General features: G+C 37.4%; 2 long non-coding RNA genes and 2 pseudogenes across 4 annotated transcripts; 1 reads left to right on the top strand and 3 right to left on the bottom strand.

The window, feature by feature from the left end:
- Positions 1-450: 450 nt before the first annotated feature.
- Positions 451-3,030, bottom strand: LOC144710053 (cytochrome P450 84A1 pseudogene; annotated as a pseudogene). Its single transcript, XR_013583195.1, has 3 exons — positions 2,886-3,030; positions 2,560-2,789; positions 451-1,156 (listed from the first exon to the last, which is right to left on the bottom strand). The product of XR_013583195.1 is annotated as a cytochrome P450 84A1 pseudogene (transcript).
- Positions 3,031-3,448: 418 nt separating this feature from the next.
- LOC144710300 (uncharacterized) lies at positions 3,449-13,822 on the top strand. The gene is made up of 3 exons (XR_013583251.1): positions 3,449-3,519; positions 13,216-13,312; positions 13,389-13,822. It is a non-coding gene; the product is annotated as an uncharacterized LOC144710300 (long non-coding RNA).
- Positions 13,823-15,312: 1,490 nt separating this feature from the next.
- Positions 15,313-15,945, bottom strand: LOC144710052 (cytochrome P450 84A1 pseudogene; annotated as a pseudogene).
- Positions 15,946-18,681: 2,736 nt separating this feature from the next.
- On the bottom strand, positions 18,682-22,043 carry LOC144710376 (uncharacterized). 2 transcript variants are annotated; one of them, XR_013583274.1, is made up of 3 exons: positions 21,634-22,043; positions 19,115-19,190; positions 18,682-18,964 (listed from the first exon to the last, which is right to left on the bottom strand). It is a non-coding gene; the product is annotated as an uncharacterized LOC144710376 (long non-coding RNA). The 2 variants fall into 2 exon arrangements; XR_013583273.1 differs by having other exon boundaries at positions 18,682-19,190.

Raw genomic sequence — 22,043 nt, 5'->3', positions numbered from 1 at the left:
TTTGTAATTCTTACCAAAAATAGTTAACTACTCATACATCCGAAGCTTGAACTTAAACACTAAGGGATATATAAATTTTATTGATTAAGTTCAGAAAACCGTTAAATAACGATATATAAAAAGGATATAAATTGTAAAAATTGTTTCTTAATGCATAAAAACTAATTTATTCCTTTCTAAAATATGTTTTATTGTTTACTTTATTTTTATTTATAGAAATAGGTCAATTAGCCATTTAATTATTTTAAAATTCATTTAAAAAATGTTTAAAATGTATAAATTGACCTAATTATTTATCAAATGTGTTATTTAATTTGAAATTTAAGGAAATCCTTCTTTTAACCTAAAATCATGATAACGTGCATTAAAAATTAATGTTTTTAAGCATTAAAAGCCCAAAAATATGATAAAATTAGCACTTATTTAGCTCCTATTTGCATGTTATCAGCTTTTAAGAAAGAGATGCAATATAAACATGGTCACTAGAGAGAGAGAGAAAGATAGATGATAGAGAGAGGGGACGCCAGATCGGATTTGGCAGGTCAATCGAGGCGTGGGGACAGCGTAGAGGACTGCCCTCGGGGCTGTATCCCAAACACATCCCCCATATCCATCTCTTCCCCCTTCATCCCCTCCGGCAACTCCCAGCTAAAACAGTGCACCAGCTGAGCCACCGCCAGCTTGAGCCCATACAGACCCAGCCGCATCCCCGGGCACGACCTCCTCCCCGACCCAAATGGCAACAGCTCGAACGACCCCCCACTCATTTCCCGAGCCGCCTCCTCCCCCTCCACAAACCTCTCTGGCCAGAATTCCTCTGCCCTCCTCCACGTACCCACATCCCTCCCAATCGCCCAGGCATTGACCAATACTCTTGTGCCAGCTGGCACCCAGAACCCTGCCACATCGACGTCCTCCATTGCCTCATGCATTGCCATTGGGATCGGCGGGTGTAGCCTGAGAGTCTCCTTGATTATACACTTGAGGTAAGGCAGTTTGTCTAGGTCTTCCTCGTTGACTTTTCGGTCAACGCCGACGACTTTAGTCAACTCGGCCTGGGCCTTCTCCATCTCTGATGGGTTTCTTAGGAGCTCCTCCATGGCCCATTCTATCGCCAACGCCATTCTACCGTCTCTGTCCCCCCAAACATGACATCCTATGGGGAGAAGTGTTTGTTAGGGTTCAAGCAAGTGTAAATCACTTCACTAGTTAACATGATTAGGGTGTGGTTATAGGAGATTCAGCATATTATGTGTAAAACCAAAGTAGATTCAGCTTGAAGTTGTTTAAACTGCATGACCCTAATCTTACATACATACTGGATGGAGGGAGGGATGAGAGAATGAAAAGGGTAAGGGGGACAAAGGGAGAGAGTAAGAATGAAAGAGAGAGGAAGGGGGATGGAGGGAGAGCGCGAGACATAGGAAGAGAGAGAAGGAAAGAGAGGGAGAGAGAAATAGAGAACGAGAGATGAGAGATAGAAGGAAAGAGAAAGGAAGGCCGATAGAGGGAGAGAACACGACAGAGGAAGAGAAAGGAAAAAAGAGAAGAGAGATGGAAGGAAATAATTAGGAAGATGGAAATACAAGGAGAGAAAGGATGGGAGAAGGAAAGAGAGGAATAGAGAAAGAAAGAGAGGAAGAGAGAAAGAGAGAACGAGAGAACAAGAGATAGAACTATAGAAGGAAGGAAAAAGGGAGAAAGAGAGAACGAGCGAGAGAGAGAAGAAAAGAGAGAGGGAGAGAGAAATATAGGTTTAAGGAAAGGGTGAGAGAGGAACGGGATAGAGGGGGGGGAGAGAGAGATAGAGAGAATTGGAAAGAGAGAAGGAGAGAGAACTGGAGACATAAGGAAAGGGAGAGAGGAACGGGATAGAGGGAGAGAGAGAGAGGTAGCAGGAAAGAGAGATAAAGGGGAATAGAGGGAGAGAGGAAGACAGAGGAAGAGAGAGAAGGCAAGAGAGGGAGAATGGGAGATAAGATAGAGAGAGAAGCGGGATAGACGGCGAGATCAAGACGGAGGAAGAGAAAGGAGGAGAGAGAGAAAGATACGATAGAGAGAGAAGCGGGATAGATGGAGAGAGCAAGAGAGAATGAAAGAGCGATAGAAGGAAAGAGAGAGGAACGGGTTAGAGGGAGAGAGAAAAAGAGAGATAAGGGAAGGAGAGAGGAATGGGATAGAGGGAGAGATAAAGGGGGATAGAGGGAGAGCGGAAGACAGAGCAAGAGAGAGAAGGCAAGAGAGGGAGATAAGACAGAGAGAGAGAGAGAAGTGGGATAGACGGGGAGAGCAAGACTGAGGAAGAGAAAGGAGGAGAGAGAAGGCGAAAGAGAGAGAGCTAAGATAGAGAGAGAAAGAGTAGCGGGATAGACGGAGAGAGTAAGGCAGAGGAAGAGAGAGAGAGAAAGAGAGAATGAAAGAGCGATAGAAGGAAAGAGAGAGGAACGGGATAGAGGGAGGGAGAGAAAGAAAGGAAAATCGAGAGAGAGAGAGAGAGAGAGAGAGAGAGAGAGAGAGAGAGAGAGAGAGAGAGAGAGAGAGAGAGACAGACTTTTATACCATAATGATCGCCTTGATGTTATTCCTGGTGAGCGTGAAAGACCCGGCGAGCTCAGCAGAGGCAGCGTCGCCCCCGCTGGCGCCCGACTCATCCAAGAGAGCGAGCATATCATCAACCATATCCGCCTTTGGATCATCACCCTCCTTCGGGCTCGCTAGATGATCACCGATAATCCGATCAATAAACGTGTCAGCCTCCGACCTCACCTTAACCAGCCGCTTCTTAATCCCTTGTGCCAAACAGAATGATGCCTACTCAAGTACAGGGGTATGGACGTCTGAAGGCCTCAACTCGACATTAGGCGGAAGCCTCCAGAAGATCGTACGGACGCCGTCATCAACGTTAAAGCAAGTCCTTGTTAGTCTCTGACAAGGCGTTTCCCAGCAGCTGTCGCACTGTCTCAAGACGACAGAAGGCGGCGGCGTCGACCTGGCGGCTGTACTGACGCAAACCATCATGACAAGCAGCATGGCTGCTGGCGCAGTGGCTAATGCATTATTTAATGCATTACCGCCTTCTAGTGTTCGCCTGTCCCGATGCCGGTACCGGATACCGGTATCGGAACGGATGCTGGACGGATGCCGGTACCGGAAACTTCTGGTACCGGTTTTTTCCGATATCCAGATACTGGATACCGGTATTGGATATTGGTTGCTACAGTGCCGATACCCGATACCGATATCCGTCCGATACCGTGATCCGTCTCCCGTCTCAGGGGGACAGATGACGGTATCGGATATCTGACGTGGATATTGGTTTTCGATATCCGCATCGAATTTCATAAACATTTCATATAAGTTAGTTCTTTTATGAAATTTCATACAAGTTACGTATTTCAAATTTTTTAAGTTTTGAGCCTTGTTTTCTAGCAATGGCAGGAGCGGGCATCGGCGAGCACCGGCGGGCAACAGCGAGCAACGGCGGGCAACGGCGGGCAACGGCGGCAGAAGGCAACAGGGGTAAGTCGATTTTCAGCTCTCTCTCTATCTTTCCTCTCATCTTCCTCTTTTTCTCTATCTTTTCTCTCCCGTTATCTTCGCCTCTCTCAATTTCCTATCTCTCTTCGTCCTCTCCCTCTCTCACTTTCATATCTCTATTTTACTTCTCCCTTTCTCAATTTCGTAGCTCTATTTTTCTTCTCCCTCTCTCAATTTCATATCTCTATTTTTGTTCTCCCTCTCTCAATTTCATATCTCTGTCAATTTCCTATCTCTATTTTTCTTCTCCCTCTCTCAATTTCATATCCCTATTTTACTTCTCCCACCATCAATTTCATAAATACATTATTCTTCTCCCTCCCTCACTTTCATATCTCTATTTTACTTCTCCCTTTCTCAATTTCGTAGATCTATTTTTCTTCTCCCTCTCTCAATTTCATATCTCTATTTTTGTTTTCCCTCTCTCAATTTCATATCTCTGTCAATTTCCTATCTCTATTTTACTTCTCCCTCTCTCAATTTCATATCCCTATTTTACTTCTCCCTCTCTCAAATTCATATCTCCATTTTACTTCTCCATCTCTCCAATTCATATCTCCATTTTACTTCTCCATCTATTAATTTCATAACTCCATTTCTCTTCTCCCTCTCTCAATTTCATATCTCCATTTTAAATCTTCATCTTTCAATATCATATCACTATTTTTTTCCCCATCTCTTAATTTCATAACTCTATTACTCCTCTCCCTCTCTCAATTTCATATCTCTATTTCTCTTCTCCCTCTCTCAAATTCATATCTCTAGTTTACTTCTCCCTCTCTCAATTTCATATCACCATTTTACTTCTCCATCTCTTAATTTCATAACTCTATTTCTCTTCTCTCTCTCTCACTTTCATATCTCCATTTCTCTTCTCCCTCTCTCAATTTCATATCTCTATTTCTCTTCTCCCTCTCTCAAATTCATATCTCCATTTAACTTCTCCATCTATTAATTTCATAACTACATTTTCCTTCTCCCTCCCTCAATTTTATAACTCCATTTCTCTTCTCCCTCTCTCAATTTCATATCTCTATTTCTCTTCTCCCTCTTTCAATATCATCTCACTATTTTTTCCCCCATCTCTTAATTTCATAATTCTATTACTCCTCTCCCTCTCTCAATTTCATATCTCTATTTCTCTTCTCCTTCTCTCAAATTCATATCCCCATTTAACTTCTCCATCTCTCAAATTCATATCTCCATTTTACTTCTCCATCGATTAATTTCATAACTCCATTTCTCTTCTCCCTCTCTCAATTTCATATCTCTATTTTACATCTTCCTCTTTCAATATCATATCACTATTTTTTCCCCATCTCTTAATTTTATAACTCACGTACTGCTCTCCCTCTCTCAATTTCATATCTCTCTTTCTCTTCTCCCTCTCTCAAATTCATATCTCCCTTTAACTTCTCTATCTATTAATTTCAAAACTACATTTTCCTTCTCCCTCCCTCAATTTTATAACTCCATTTCTCCTCTCCCTCTCTCACTTTCATATCTCTATTTAACTTCTTCCTCTTTCAATATCATATCACTATTTTTTACCCCATCTCTTAATTTCATAACTCTATTACCGCTCTCCCTCTCTAAATTTCATATCTCTATTTCTCTTCTCCCTCTCTCAATTTCCTATCTCCATTTTACTTCTCCATCTCTCCAATTCATATCTCCATTTTACTTCTCCATCTATTAATTTCATAACTCCATTTCTCTTCTCCCTCTCTCAATTTCATATCTCTATTTTACTTCTTGCTCTTTCAATATCATATCACTAATTTTTTCCCAATCTCTTAATTTCATAACTCTATTACTGCTCTCCCTCTCTCAATTTCATATCTCTATTTCTCTTCTCCCTCTCTCAAATTCATACCTCTAGTTTACTTCTCCCTCTCTCAAATTCATATCTCTAGTTTAGTTCTCCCTCTCTCTATTTCATAACTCCATTTCTCTTCTCCCTCTCTCAATTTCATATCTCTATTTTACTTCTCCTTCTTTCGATATCATATCACTATTTTTTCCCCCATCTCTTAATTTCATAACTCTATTACTCCTCTCCCTCTCTCAATTTCATATCTCTATTTCTCTTCTCCCTCTGTCAAATGCATATCTGCATTTAACTTCTCCATCTCTCAAATTCATATCTCCATTTTACTTCTCCATCGATTAATTTCATAACTCCATTTCTATTCTCCCTCTCTCAATTTCATATCTCAATTTTACATCTTCCTCTTTCAATATCATATCACTATTTTTTTCCCCATCTCTTAATTTCATAACTCTATTACTGCTCTCCCTCTCTCAATTTCATATCTCTATTTCTCTTCTCCCTCTCTCAAATTCATATCTCCTTTTAACTTTTCCATCTATTAATTTCATACCTACATTGTCCTTCTCCCACTCTCAATTTCATAACTCCATTTCTCTTCTCCCTCTCTCAATTTCATATCTCTATTTTACTTCTCCCTCTTTAAAATTCATATCACTATTTTTCCCCCATCTCTTAATTTCATAACTCTATTACTCCTCTCCCTCTCTCAATTTCATATCTCTATTTCTCTTCTCCCTCTCTCAAATGCATATCTCCATTTTTGTTCTCCCTCCCTCAATTTTATAACTCCATTTCCCCTCTCCCTCTCTCAATTTCATTTCTCTATTTTACTTCTTCCTCTTTCAATATCATATCACTATTTTTTCCCCATCTCCCAATTTCATAACTCTTTTACTCCTCTCCCTCTCTCAATTTCATATCTCTATTTCTCTTCTCCCTCTCTTAAATTCATATCTCTAGTTTACTGCTCCATCTCTCAAATTCATATCTCCATTTTACCTCTCCATCGATTAATTTCATAACTCCATTTCTCTTCTCCCTCTCTCATTTTCATATCTCTATTTTACATCTTCCTCTTTCAATATCATATCAATATTTTTTTCCCAATCTCTTAATTTCATAACAATTTTACTTCTCCCTCCCTCAATTTCATATCTCTATTTCTCTTCTCCTCCCTCTATCAAATTCATATCTCTAGTTTACTTCTCGCTCTCTCAAATTCCTATATCTAGTTTACTTCTCCCTCTCTCAATTTCATATCTCTATTTTATGTCTCCCTCTTTCAAAATCATATCACTATTTTTTCCCCATCTCCCAATTTCATAACTCTTTTACTCCTCTCCCTCGCTCAATTTCATATCTCTATTTCTGTTCTCCCACTCTCAAATTCATATCTCTAGTTTACTTCTCCACCTCTCAAATTCATATCTCCATTTTACTTCTCCATCGATTAATTTCATAACTACATTTCTCTTCTCCCTCTGTCAATTTCATATCTCTATTTTACATCTTCCTCTTTCAATATCATATCACTATTTTTTTCCCCATCTCTTAATTTCCTAACTCTATTACTGCTCTCCCTCTCTCAATTTCATATCTCTATTTCTCTTCTCCCTCTCTCAAATTCATATCTCTAGTTTATTTTCCCTCTCTCAAATTCATATCTCTAGTTTACTTCTCCCACTCTCAATTTCATAACTCCATTTCTCTTCTGCCTCTCTCAATTTCATATCTCTATTTTACTTCTCCCTCTTTAAAAATCATATCACTATTTTTCCCCCATCTCTTAATTTCATAACTCGATTACTCCTTTCCCTCTCTCAATTTCATATCTCTATTTCTTTTCTCCCCCTCTCAAATTCATATCTCCATTTAACTTCTCCATCACTCAAATTCATATCTCCATTTTACTTCTCCATCGATTAATTTCATAACTCCATTTCTTTGCTCCCTCTCTCAATTTCATATCTCTATTTTACATGTTCCTCTTTCAATATCATATCACTATTTTTTTCCCCATCTCTTAATTTCATAATTCTATTACTGCTCTCCTTCTCTCAATTTCATATCTCTATTTCTCTTCTCCCTCTTTCAAATTCATATCTCTAGTTTACTTCTCCCTCTCTCAAATTCATATATCTAGTTTACTTCTCCCTCTCTCAATTTCATAACTCCATTTCTCTTCTCCCTCTCTCAATTTCATATCTCTATTTTACTTCTCCCTCTTTCAAAATCATATCACTATTTTTCCCCCATCTCTTAATTTCATAACTCTATTACTCCTCTCCCTCTCTCAATTTCATAACTCTATTTCTGTTCTCGCTCTCTCAAATTCATATCTCTAGTTTACTTCTCCCTCTCTCAATTTCATATATCCATTTTACTTCTCCATCTCTTAATTTCATAACTCTATTTCTCTTCACTCTCTCTCACTTTCATATCTCCATTTCTCTTCTCCCTCTCTCAATTTCATATTTTTATTTCTCTTCTCCCTCTCTCAAATTCATATCTCCATTTAACTTCTCCATCTATTAATTTCATAACTACATTTTCCTTCTCCCTCCCTCAATTCTATAACTCCATTTCTCTTCTCCCTCTCTCAATTTCATATCTCTATTTCTTTTCTCCCTCTTTCAATATCATCTCACTATTTTTTCCCCCATCACTTAATTTCATAACTCTATTACTCCTCTCCCTCTCTCAATATCATATCTCTATTTCTCTTCTCCCTCTCTCAAATTCATATCTCCATTTAACTTCTCCATCTCTCAAATTCATATCTCCATTTTACTTCTCCATCGATTAATTTCATAACTCCATTTCTCTTCTCCCTCTCTCACTTTCATATCTCTCTTTCTCTTCTCCCTCTCTCAAATTCATATCTCCTTTTAACTTCTCTATCTATTAATTTCATAACTACATTTTCCTTCTCCTTCCCTCAATTTTATAACTCCATTTCTCCTCTCCCTCTCTCACTTTCATATCTCTATTTAATTTCTTCCTCCTTCAAGATCATATCACTATTTTTTCCCCCATCTCTTAATTTCCTAACTCTATTACCGCTCTCCCTCTCTCAATTTCATATCTCTATTTCTCTTCTCCCTCTCTCAATTTCCTATCTCCATTTTACTTCTTCATCTCTCCAATTCATATCTCCATTTTACTTCTCCATCTATTAATTTCATAACTCCATTTCTCTTCTCCCTCTCTCAATTTCATATCTCTATTTTACATCTTTCTCTTTCAATATCATATCACTAATTTTTTCCCAATCTCTTAATTTCATAACTCTATTACTGCTCTCCCTCTCTCCATTTCATATCTCTATTTCTCTTCTCCCTGTCTCAAATTCATACCTCTAGTTTACTTCTCCCTCTCTCAAATTCATATTTCTAGTTTACATCTCCCTCTCTCAATTTCATAACTCCATTTCTCTTCTCCCTCTCTCAATTTCATATCTCTATTTTACTTCTCGCTCTTTCAATATCATATCACTATTTTTTTCCCCATCTCTTAATTTCATAACTCTATTACTGCTCTCCCTCTCTCAATTTCATATCTCTTATTCTCTTCTCCCTCTCTCAAATTCATATCTCCTTTTAACTTTTCCATCTTCTAATTTCATAACTACATTTTCCTTCTCCCTCTCTTTATTTTCTAACTCCATTTCTCTTCTCCCTCTCTGAATTTCATATCTCTATTTTACTTCTCCTTCTTTCGATATCATATCACTATTTTTTCCCCCATCTCTTAATTTCATAACTCTATTACTCCTCTCCCTCTCTCAATTTCATATCTCTATTTCTCTTCTCCCTCTGTCAAATGCATATCTTCATTTAACTTCTCCATCTCTCAAATTCATATCTCCATTTTACTTCTCCATCGATTAATTTCATATCTCCATTTCTCTTCTCCCTCTCTCAATTTCATATCTCTATTTTACATCTTCCTCTTTCAATATCATATCACTATTTTTTCCCCATCTCTTAATTTCATAAGTCTATTACTGCTCTCCCTCTCTCAATTTCATATCTCTATTTCTCTTCTCCCTCTCTCAAATTCATATCTCCTTTTAACTTTTCCATCTATTAATTTCATAACTACATTTTCCTTCTCCCTCTCTCAATTTTGTAACTCCATTTCTCTTCTCCCTCTCTCAATTTCATACCTCTATTTTACTTTTCCCTCTTTCAATATCATATCACTATTTTTTCCCCCATCTCTTAATTTCATAACTCTATTACTCCTCTCCCCCTCTCAATTTCATATCTCTATTACTCTTCTCCCTCTCTCAAATGCATATCTCGATTTAACTTCTCCATCTCTCAAATTCATATCTCCATTTTACTTCTCCATCGATTAATTTCATATCTCCATTTCTCTTCTCCCTCTCTCAATTTCATATCTCTATTTTACATCTTCCTCTTTCAATATCATATCACTATTTTTTTCCCCATCTCTTAATTTCATAACTCTATTACTGCTCTCCCTCTCTCAATTTCATATCTCTATTTCTCTTCTCCCTCTCTCTAATTCATATCTCCTTTTAACTTTTCCATCTATTAATTTTATACCTACATTTTCCTTCTGCCTCTCTCAATTTTATAACTCCATTTCTCTTCTCCCTCTCTCAAGTTAATCTCTCTATTTTACTTCTCCCTCTTTCAATATCATCTCACTATTTTTTCCCCCATCTCTTAATTTCATAACTCTATTTCTCCTCCCCCTCTCTCAATTTCATATCTCTGTTTCTCTTCTCCCTCTCTCAAATGCATATCTCCATTTAACTTCTCCATCTACTAATTTTATAACTCCATTTTTGTTCTCCCTCCCTCAATTTTATAACTCCATTTCTCCTCTCCCTCTCTCAATTTCATATCTCTATCTTACTTCTTCCTCTTTCAATATCATATCAATATTTTTTTCTCACCTCTCAATTTCAGAACTCTATTACTCCTCTCCCTCTCTCAATTTCATATCTCTATTTCTCTTCTCCCCCTCTAAAATTCATATCTCTAGTTTACTGCTCCATCTCTCAAATTCATATCTCCGATTTACTTCTCCATCGATTAATTTCATAACTCCATTTCTCTTCTCCCTCTCTCAATTTCATATCTCTATCTTACTTCTTCCTCTTTCAATATCATATCACTATTTTTTCCTCACCTCTCAATTTCATAACTTTATTACTCCTCTCCCTCTCTCAATTTCATATCTCTATTTCTCTTCTCCCTCTCTTAAATTCATATCTCTAGTTTACTGCTCCATCTCTCAAATTCATATCTCCGATTTACTTCTCCATCGATTAATTTCATAACTCCATTTCTCTTCTCCCTCTCTCAATTTCATATCTCTATTTTACATCTTCCTCTTTCAATATCATATCACTATTTTTTTCCCCATCTCTCAAATTCATATCTCTAGTTTACTTCTCCCTCTCTCAATTTCATATCTCTATTTCTCTTCTCCCTCTATCAAATTCATATCTCTAGTTTACTTCTCCCTCTCTCAAATTCAAATATCTAGTTTACTTCTCCCTCTCTCGATTTCATAACTCCATTTCTCTTCTCCCTCTCTCAATTTCATATCTCTATTTTACTTCTCCTTCTTTCGATATCATATCACTATTTTTTCCCCCATCTCTTAATTTCATAACTCTATTACTCCTCTCCCTCTCTCAATTTCATATCTCTATTTCTCTTCTCCCTCTGTCAAATGCATATCTGCATTTAACTTCTCCATCTCTCAAATTCATATCTCCATTTTACTTCTCCATCGATTAATTTCATAACTCCATTTCTATTCTCCCTCTCTCAATTTCATATCTCTATTTTACAACCTCCTCTCTCAATATCATATTACTATTTTTTTCCCCATCTCTTAATTTCATAACTCTATTACTGATCTCCCTCTCTCAATTTCATATCTCTATTTCTCTTCTCCCTCTCTCAAATTCATATCTCCTTTTAACGTCTCCATCTACTATATTCATAACTACATTTTCCTTCTCCCTCTCTCAATTTTATAACTCCATTTCTCTTCTCCCTCTCTCAATTTCATATCTCTATTTTACTTCTCCCTCTTTCAATATCATATCACTATTTTTTCCCCCATCTCTTAATTTCATAACTCTATTACTCCTCTCCCTCTCTCAATTTCATATCTCTATTTCTCTTCTCCCTCTCTCAAATGCATATCTCCATTTAACTTCTCCATCTACTAATTTCATAACTCCATTTTTGTTCTCTCTCCCTCAATTTTATAACTCCATTTCTCCTCTCCCTCTCTCAATTTCATGTCTCTATTTTACTTCTTCCTCTTTTAATATCATATCACTATTTTTTCCCCATCTCCCAATTTCATAACTCTATTACCCCTCTCCCTCTCTCAATTTTATATCTCTATTTTACTTCTGCATCGATTAATTTCATAACTCCATTTCTATTCTCACTCTCTCAATTTCATATCTCTATTTTACATGTTCCTCTTTCAATATGATATCACTATTTTTTTCCCCATCTCTGACTTTCATAACTCTATTACTGCTCTCCCTCTCTCAATTTCATATCTCTATTTCTCTCTCAAATTCATATCTTTAGTTTACTTCTCCCTCTCTCAAACTCATATCTCCATTTTACTTCTGCATCGATTAATTTCAGAACTCCATTTCTCTTCTCACTCTCTCAATTTCATATCTCTATTTTACAACCTCCTCTCTCAATATCATATTACTATTTTTTTCCCCATCTCTTAATTTCATAACTCTATTACTGCTCTCCCTCTCTCAATTTCATATCTCTATTTCTCTTCTCCCTCTCTTAAATTCATATCTCCTTTTAACGTCTCCATCTACTAATTTCATAACTACATTTTCCTTCTCCCTCTCTCAATTTTATAACTCCATTTCTCTTCTCCCTCTCTCAATTTCATATCTCTATTTTACTTCTCCGTCTTTCAATTTCATATCACTATTTTTTCCCCCATCTCTTAATTTCATAACTCTATTACTCCTCTCCCTCTCTCAATTTCATATCTCTATTTCTCTTCTCCCTCTCTCAAATGCATATCTCCATTTAACTTCTCCATCTACTAATTTCATAACTCCATTTTTGTTCTCCCTCCCTCAATTTTATAACTCCATTTCTCCTCTCCCTCTCTCAATTTCATGTCTCTATTTTACTTCTTCCTCTTTTAATATCATATCTCTATTTTTTCCCCATCTCCCAATTTCATAACTCTATTACCCCTCTCCCTCTCTCAATTTTATATCTCTATTTTACTTCTGCATCGATTAATTTCATAACTCCATTTCTATTCTCACTCTCTCAATTTCATATCTCTATTTTACATGTTCCTCTTTCAATATCATATCACTATTTTTTTCCCCATCTCTGACTTTCATAACTCTATTACTGCTCTCCCTCTCTCAATTTCATATCTCTATTTCTCTTCTCCCTCTCTCAAATTCATATCTCTAGTTTACTTCTCCCTCTCTCAAACTCATATCTCCATTTTACTTCTGCATCGATTAATTTCAGAACTCCATTTCTCTTCTCCCTCTCTCAATTTCGTGTATCTATTTTACTTCTTCCTCTTTCAATATCGTATCACTATTTTTTTCCCCATCTCTTAATTTCATAACTCCATTACTGCTCTCCCTCTCTCAATTTCATATCTCTTTTTCTCTTCTCCCTCTCTCAAGTTCATATCTCCTTTTAACTTCTCCATCTACTAATTTCATAACTCCATTTTTGTTCTCCCTCCCTCAATTTTATAACTCCATTTCTCGTCTCCCTCTCTCAATTTCATATCTCTATTTTACTTCTTCCTCTTTCATCGTGAAGTGTTGGCTCCGTGCGGACAACAAACGTTGGTACATTGACGTCGAGCTAGGTGAGGATATTGAGGACGACGAAGATGGTGGGGTTAGCTGTTCTCGAGGTACACGTCACATAACTCAATCAAATGTTATTTATATATATTTATCACTCCTTATCACTTCTCTTATGCAACGCAGGTGACGATCAGGTGAGCAGAAATCTTTGACAGAGACATTGGGCTTATGTTTTTTTGACATGGCTGCATTCATAGCATACCCGTAAATTTTTTGACCGAATATCGAAAAACCGGATACCGGCGAACACTACTGTATGGTGTCTTTTGTATTAGTAGAGTTTTAATGCACTGGCCAGTCATGTAATTAAATATCCCGAATTTACTACGACAATACAGTTGAATGTACTTGCCATTAATTTCTTCATCCCATTCACTAACTATCAAACGCCATAAATGAAAATTAACTACAACCCGTGAGTATGTTCGCTTGAAATGAAAATCGTTTCCAGTTCTTAATTCAATTAACTATGTATGAAACACCATAAACTCAATTAACTTAATATGTTCGTTACTCTTAATAACTAAATCTGCACTCCTCAATACACTAACTACAACACGTGACTTCTACGCTCCCAAATACACTAACTACGCTCCCAAATACACTGACTACGCTCCCAAAAACACTAACTACAACACGGGACTTTGTTCACGTAAATGAAATTTGTATTTACTCTTTAATTCAGTTAACGCAAATTTATTATTATTTTTATGAAATACATCACGTAATTCTGTTAGCTTAAAATAAAAATTGTTTTCACTTCTTAATTCAATTAAGAATTATTTATTACTATTTTTTACTGTTTCTGATAACTACAACACGTTAGTTAATATTTTTGTTACCTACATCTATGCTCCCAAGTACACTAACTACAACACAGGACTTTGTTCACGTAAATGAAATTTGTATTTACTCTTTAATTCAATTAATACAAATTTATTATTATTTTTATTAACTACAACCTGTAATTCTGTTAGCTTAAAATAAAAATTGTTTTTACTTCTTAATTCAATTAACAAATATTTATTAATATTTTTATTAAGCACATCACGTAATTCTGTTTACTTAAAATAAAAATTGTTATTACTTCTTAATTCAATTAAAACAATTGAATAATATTTTTTACTGTTTCTGTTCAGTACAACACGTTAATAAATATTTCTGTTAACTACATCCACACTCCTTAATACACTAACTACAACACGTGACTTACTTCTCTTAAAGTGAAAACTCCATTAATTTATTAATTCCACTAACTAAATATCAAATGCCATGAATTTTCCCAAGATAACATTAAAATTCTTAGTATTTTTATTAACTGCAACCCGTAATTCTGTTAGCTTAAAATAAAAATTGTTTTTACTTCTTAATTCAATTAACAAATATTTATTAATATTTTTATTAAGTACATCACGTAATTCTGTTCACTTAAAATAAAATTTTTTTTTACTTCTTAATTCAATTAAAAAAATTTATTAATATTTTTTACTCTTTCTGTTCAGTACAACACGTTTATAAATATTTTTGTTATCTACATCTACACTGCCAAATACACTAACTACAACACGTGAGTTTGTTCACGTAAATGAAAATTGTATTTACTTTTTGATTCAATTAATACAATATTATTATTATTTCTATTAATTACAACCACACTCCTTAAGGTCATTTTGAAATGTTAACATCGTTATTAATGGGCCACGGGGCGGCTCAAATGCGTTTCAATTAAAAAGTGGGCCGCCCGTACTTATACTCTCCCGGAATTTAAAATTTTCCGGTATAGGATAGCAAAAACTGTACAAACAATTCGCCGGATATCGATTTTCAATATCCGGATATCGAAAACCGATATCCGGTATCCGAGATCTGCCACGTCCCTACCCCTCCGATATCCGATATCGATATCCGTCCACCACTTGAGGGATGGATATCGGCCGATATCCGATATCCGAGATCCTATACCGTCCCTCTTTAGTCCGGATATCAGATATCGGTTGTCCGATATCGGATATCGGACGGATATAGTTACGGGCGAACCCTACCGCCTTCAATCCCCTATAAATACTTGAACAGTTCGATCATTTGGTTTATGGGATTTTCTTCTTCTATCCCTATCTCGTCTTCCTCTCAATCTCTCTCCTTCACCACTACTCCTATCACCTTGCAAGTCCAACACCTCGAGCCAAGGCACGAAATCCGCCAAATTGAACACCCCCAACAGGTTAAAAATCTCCTGAAAAATCCCGATAAACTTATCCTGCTCTTCGCCGTGCCCGCCGCTCGAGCCGAAGGCCGCGCGATAAGTCACATTCTTCGCGAGATTGAACGCGATCTCTCCGAGGTTGACGGGCTGGCGAGGAGGGGAAGAGGCGATGGCGGAGGTCACGGAGTCGACTTCGGAGGAGACGCAGTCCCAAGACTGAGCGTGGCCGCGACTGAAGAGCTTAACGACGCAAAGCTTTCGTATTTGTCGCCAGAAGGGGCCGTAGTTGGCGAAGGCCATGTCGCTGAGGTCGTAGGTGAGGTAGCGGATGGAGGCGGTGGTGGGACGACCGGCGAAGGCGTGGTCGTGGAGCTGGAGGAATTGCTTGACCATGGCGGGGGAGGAGACGATGAGGGTGTGGGAGAGATTGAAAACAACCATTCGGGGGAGGAGACGGCCGAGATTGAAAACAACCATTCGGGTATACACGAAGGAGTTATAACGGCCAAGATTAAAAACAACCATACAATTTGAAATACCGTTGGAACTATCCCAACGGACATATACGTACATAACTATCTACCAATACGATATACATAGACAACAAATGTAAAGAGATCTCTTGAGGAAAATACAATGATTTTTAAACTCTCTCTTCTCTCTTGTGTTCGTTCTCTTTTCTCCTTCTTCTTTCAATTTCTTTCTGTCAAAAGTTTCTTGTGCAACGGCCAAGAAACCTCAACACGGAGAATGGCCCAGACTATCTCTGTTAGAGGGGCGAGGAGGAGTACCAGCGGCCATGGGAGATGAACTTCCGCAGAACCCATCTCTCTCCCTCTTTCTCTCTCTCTCTTTCTCTCTCTCTCTCTCTCCCTCTCTCTCTATCGCTCTATCGTTCTCTCTCTCTCTCTCTCTCGCGCTCTCTCTCTCTCTCGCTCTCTGTATCTCTTTCTCTCTCGCTCTCTGTCTCTCTTCCTCTCTCTCACTCTCACGCCCGGACTCTCACTCTCTGGCTCTCTGTATCTCTCTGCCTCTCTCTGGAAGGTGAGCTCGGGATGGGGAAGAAGGGGAAGGATGTGAGAATGGGTTGGGCTATGCTAGGCGTGGGTGCTTCTATAGGTGTTTCTCTCTCTATCCCTCTATGCTTGTGTTTCTCTCTCTCTCTCTCTCTCTCTCTCTCTCTCTCTCTCTCTCTCTCTCTTTCTGTTCGTCTCTCTCTCTCTCTCTCTGTTCGTCTTTCTCTTTTTCTCTCTATCTGTTCGTCTCTCTCTCTTTCTCTCTCTCCGTGTTTCTCCTCTCTCTCTCTCTATCCTTATCTCTCTCCCTGTTTCACCCTCTCTCTCTCCGCGTTTCCCCCTCTCTCTCTATCTATCGCTCTCCCTGTTTCATCCTCTCTTTCGCCGTGTTTCTCCCTGTCTCTCTCTATCTATCTCTATCTCTCCATATTTCTCCCTCTCCCTCTCTATCTATCTCTATCTCTCCATATTTCTCCCTCTCTCTCTCTCTATCTCTATCTCTCTGTAGTTCTCCCTCTCTCTCTATCTATCTCTCTCTCTCCGTGTTTCTCTCTCTCTCTCTCTCTCTCTCTCTCTCTCTCCCTCTTTCTCTCTCCCTCTCTCTCTCTCTCTCTCTCTCTCTCCCTATCTATCTCTTTCTCTCTCTCTCTCTCCCTATCTATCTCTTTCTCTCTCCGTGTTTCTCTCTCTCTCCATCTCTCTCTCTCTCTCTCTCTGTCTCTCCCTCTCTCTCTCTCTCTCTCTCTCTCTCTCTCTCTCTCTCTCTCTCTCTCTCTCTCTCTCTCTCTCTCTCTCTCTCTCTTTCGCTCTCTCTAATGGTTTACACACCTAGTACGATAGGTGGGAAGGGAATTCAGATATTAAACTAGGAAGGCCGAGGCTAACGAGAGAGGCGGTAGAAAGTACGAGAGAGAGAGAGAGAGAAGAGAGAGAGAGAAAGAGAAAGAAAGAGATGGTCAAGGAAACTACAGACCCTCCCTACTACTATAATAGGAATACATGTCCCTTCCTAGCCTCTGATTGGCTGACAAAAGAGTGAGAGAGAGGAGAAAGAGTGAGAGGGTGAAGCCTTTGTTCGGGAGAGAGAAGCCTTTGTTCGATCGTCGTTTCGAGAGCATCGAAGGGGATATGAGAAGAAAAATGGTCTTCTGAGCTACATCAGGAACTGAAGAGAAATAGGGCCACATACTCTCGGAACTACGATCGACAGAAATTTAGGGGAAGAACGAGGCGGGTGGCATGAGCAATGCTTTGGAGTGGTAAAGCATTTCATCTGTTCTCTCTCTCTTCTCTTCTCTCTCTCTATCTGTCGACCCACGCTTCATCTGAACCATCCATGTTTCTAATGGATCAACTGCATTTTCTGCTGAAAATGGATCAATGGCAGATACTTTTGAATTTTGACCAGATTATTTAAATGAAATCTTCGTCCAAATTATTTTGACCAATTCTTCTCTTCCTATCTCTGTCGACCCATGTTTTATCCGATCAAAGTGTGCCGTTGAATTTTGAAAATGAATCAATTTTTTGAATCTATTTTCTGCTGAAAATGGATCAACGGTAGATGCTAATGAATTTTGACCAAATTATTTAAATGAAATCTTTGACCAAATTATTCTGACCAAATCTTCTCTTCTCTCTCTGTTGACCCACGTTTCATCTGGACCATCCACTTTCTAATTTTTGATCCGATCAAAGTGAGCCGTTGAATTTGGAAATGAATCTATTTTTGAATCTATTTTCTGCTAAAAATGGATCAACGATAGATGTTGTTGAATTTTGACCAAATTATTTAAATGAAATCTTCGACCAAATTATTCTGACCAAATCTTCTCTTCTCTATCTCTCTGTCTACCCACATTTCATCTAGACCATCCATGTTTCTAATTTTTTATCCGATCAAAGTGTGTTGAATTTGGAAAATGAATCTATTTTGAAAATCAATATCTTTTTTTGAAGATGAATCTAGTGGGGCCTGCTCGCAATGCTCGCTTCGGGTATAGACATTATAGAGGAGAAGCATGTCTGTCCTCATCCTGGGAGAGAAGAAAATCAGTGTCTTGAATTATTTAAATCATAAATGTTATCAATAAATCATCGCCAGATTTTGAGAAACTTCAAAAATCAACAAAAAGGATAAACCTGTATATAGAGAGAAGAGAGAGAAAGCAGGGCCATCCTCATTATGGGAGATAAGAAAAAAATGCCATTTCAGCCACTCAGCCAACCACATAGAACTGAAGCTCGTATACGGACGACGGAGAAGAAAACAAACAAAGGCTCTTTCGTTTAGGTTACATGCCTGGGATAGCATAGACGACGGGTGAGGGAGCAGACCTCACCTGGTCCCTCTGCAATAATGTCACCCATTCCTTCTTTGCATCCAAGCTTCTTGATGTGGGCACCGGCAGCGAAACTCTATAATTCAGATCCCTCAAGAGAATTATCCAGCTGCCACATATTTATTTTTGTTGTCGTACCTGCTTGTTGATCTTGAGTGAGCTCAAATGGAAAAAGAGAGACGAACTGTTCCAGGTTCGAAGTTTTTTGGGTACGGTGTTGTCTTTTTTTTAGCATATGGAGATGAGGCTCTGTCAAATCGACAACCATTTTTTGAATTGAAATCTTACTCTTCATCCTTCTCCTATCCCAAGCACTTCTGTCAGACAGTTCGTTCAATGCACCAAATTCCTTGTTTCATTTGGACTGCGTGAAGGGTAGTATGTTAAACTGATGAACCTCAACACTGATGATCAAAGAATTCTTCAAAGAATTCATGATAGAGTAGAAACATGAATGTTTTCACAGTGTATCAAAATCAACAGCCTCTGCCGTTGATCCATTTTCAGCAAAAAAATAGATTCAGAAGTCATTAATTTCATTACAACACATTCAAAATTTCATTAAAATACATTTTCAGAAAATAGATTCAAAATCTCAGAAAATAGATTGAAAAATCAACAACATCTACCGTTGATCCATTTTAGCAGAAAATAGATTCAAAAACAGATTCATTATTTTCATTAAATTTCATGTAAATACATTTTCAGCAGAAAATAGATTCAATATTCATTATTTTCATTAAAATGCATTATTTTCAGAAAATAGATACAAAAATCAACAGAATCCACCGTTGAACCATTTTAAGCAAAAAATAGATTCAAAAATAGATTCATTTTCGGAAAATAGGTTCAAAATTTCAGAAAATTAGATTCAAAAATAGATTCATTTTCAGAAAATAGATTCTAAATTTCAGGAGAAAATAGATTCAAAATCTCAGATAATAGATACAGAAGTCAACAAAATCTGCCGTTGATCCATTTTCAGCAGAAAATAGATTCATTTTCAGAAAATAGATTCTAAATTTTAGAAAATGCTTCAAAACGCAACAACATCTGCCATTGATTTATAGTCAGGAGAAAATAGATTCAGAAGTCATTAATTTCAGTAAAATACGTTCAAAATTCAAATATATCTATTTTCATTAAAATAGATTCAAAATAGATTAAAAATCTCTGAAAATAGATTTAAAACTCTACAGCTGCCGTTGATCCATTTTCAGCAGAAAATAGATTAAAAAACAAATACATTTTCAGAAAATAGATTCTAAATTTCAGCAGAAAATAGATTTAAAAATAGATTCATTTTCACAAAATAGATTCCAAATTTCAGATAATAGATTCAAAATGCAACAACATCTGCCGTTGGTTCAGTTCCAGCAGAAAATAGATTCAGGAGTCATTAATTTCATTAAAATGCATTGAAAATTTCATTAAAATACATTTTCAGAAAGTAGATTCAGAATCTCAGAAAATAGATACAGAAGTCAAGAGAATCTGCCGTTGATCCATTTTCAGCAGATAATAGATTGAAAAATAGATTCATTTTCAGAAAATAGATTCAAAATTTTAGAAAGTAGATCAGAAAATCAACAGTGTCTGCCGTTGATCTATTTTTAGCAGAAAACAGATTTAAAAATAGATTCATTTTGAGAAAACAGATACTAAATTTCAGAAATAGATTCAAAATCATTAATTTTATTAAAATACATTCAAAATTTCATTAAAATACATTTTCAGCAGAAAATGGATTCACAATTCATTAATTTCATTCGCAATTCATTAGTTTCAGAAAATAGATTTCCGTGGATTTAGAATTATTGTATTGTAGTATTTAGTGTGCCAAACATGTGGGGTACTCGATGGACACACGAAAAAAGAGGGAGAAAACACAGTCCCATAGATTTATTTTTGTTGTCGTAACTGCTTTTTGATCTTCAGTGGGCTCAAATGGAAAAAGAGAGACAAACTGTTTCAGGTTTGAAGTTTTTGGGGTACGGTGTTGTCTTTTTTTTAGCATATGGAGATGAAGCTCCGTCAGATCAACAACCATTTTTTGAATTGAAATCTTACTCTTCATCCTTTTCCTATCCCAAGCACTTGTGTCAGACAGTTCGTTCAATGCACCAAATTCCTTGTTTCGTTTGGAGTGCGTGAAGGGTAGTATGTTAAACTGATGAACCTCAACACTGATGATCAGAGAATTCTTCAAAGAATTCATGATAGAATAGAAACGTGAATATTTACGGAGACAGATGTTTTGACAGATTGTCAAAATTCAACAGCATTTGCTGTTGATCCATTTTAGCAGAAGATAGATTCAAAAAAATATTCATTTTCGAATATCAATGACACGCTTTGATTGGGTAAAAAATTAGAAACGTGGATGGTCCAGATGAAATGTGGGTCGATAGAGAGAGAGAAGAGAAGATTTGGTCAGAATAATTTGGTCGAAGATTTCATTTAACTAATTTGGTCAAAATTCAACAGCATCTGCCGTTGATCCATTTTCAGCAGAAAATAAATTCATTTTCCAAATTCAACGGCACACTTGATCGGATAAAAGGTTAGAAACGTGGATGGTCGAGTTGAAAAATGAGTCCACAGAGAGAGGGAAGAGAAGATTTGGTCAAAATAATTTGGTCAAAGATTTCATTAAAATAATTTGGTCAACATTCAACAACATCTACCGTTGATCCATTTTCAGCAGAAAATGCCATTGATCCATTAGAAACGTGGATGGTCAAGATGAAATGTGGGTCGACAGAGAGAGAGAAGAGAAGAGAGAGAACATATGAAATGCTTTTTACCACTCCAAAGCGTTCCTCACGCCCGCCCGCCTCGTTCTTCCCCTAAATCTCTGTCGATCATCGTTCCGAGAGTATGCGGCCCTATTACTCTTCAGTTCCTGATGTAGCTCAGCAGACCATTTTTCTTCTCATATCCCCTTCGATCCTCTCGGAACGACGATCGAACAAAGGCTTCTCTCTCCTGAACAAAGGCGTCGCTCTCTAACTCTTTCTCCTCTCTCTCTCACTCTTTTGTCAGCCAATCAGAGGCTAGGAAGGGACATGTATTCCTATTATAGTAGTAGGGAGGGTCTGTAGTTTCCTTGACCATCTCTTTCTTTCACAAGGCTCTCTCTCTTTCTCTCTTTCTCTCTTTCTCTCTCTCTCTCTTACTTTCTAACGCTTTTGTCGTTAGCCTCGGCCTTCCTAGT

Source organism: Wolffia australiana, chromosome 12, assembly GCF_029677425.1.
Source record: "Wolffia australiana isolate 7733 chromosome 12, ASM2967742v1".
In the NCBI taxonomy this organism is placed as follows: Eukaryota; Viridiplantae; Streptophyta; class Magnoliopsida; order Alismatales; family Araceae; genus Wolffia; species Wolffia australiana.
This window is presented reverse-complemented; position numbering and strand designations above follow the sequence as displayed.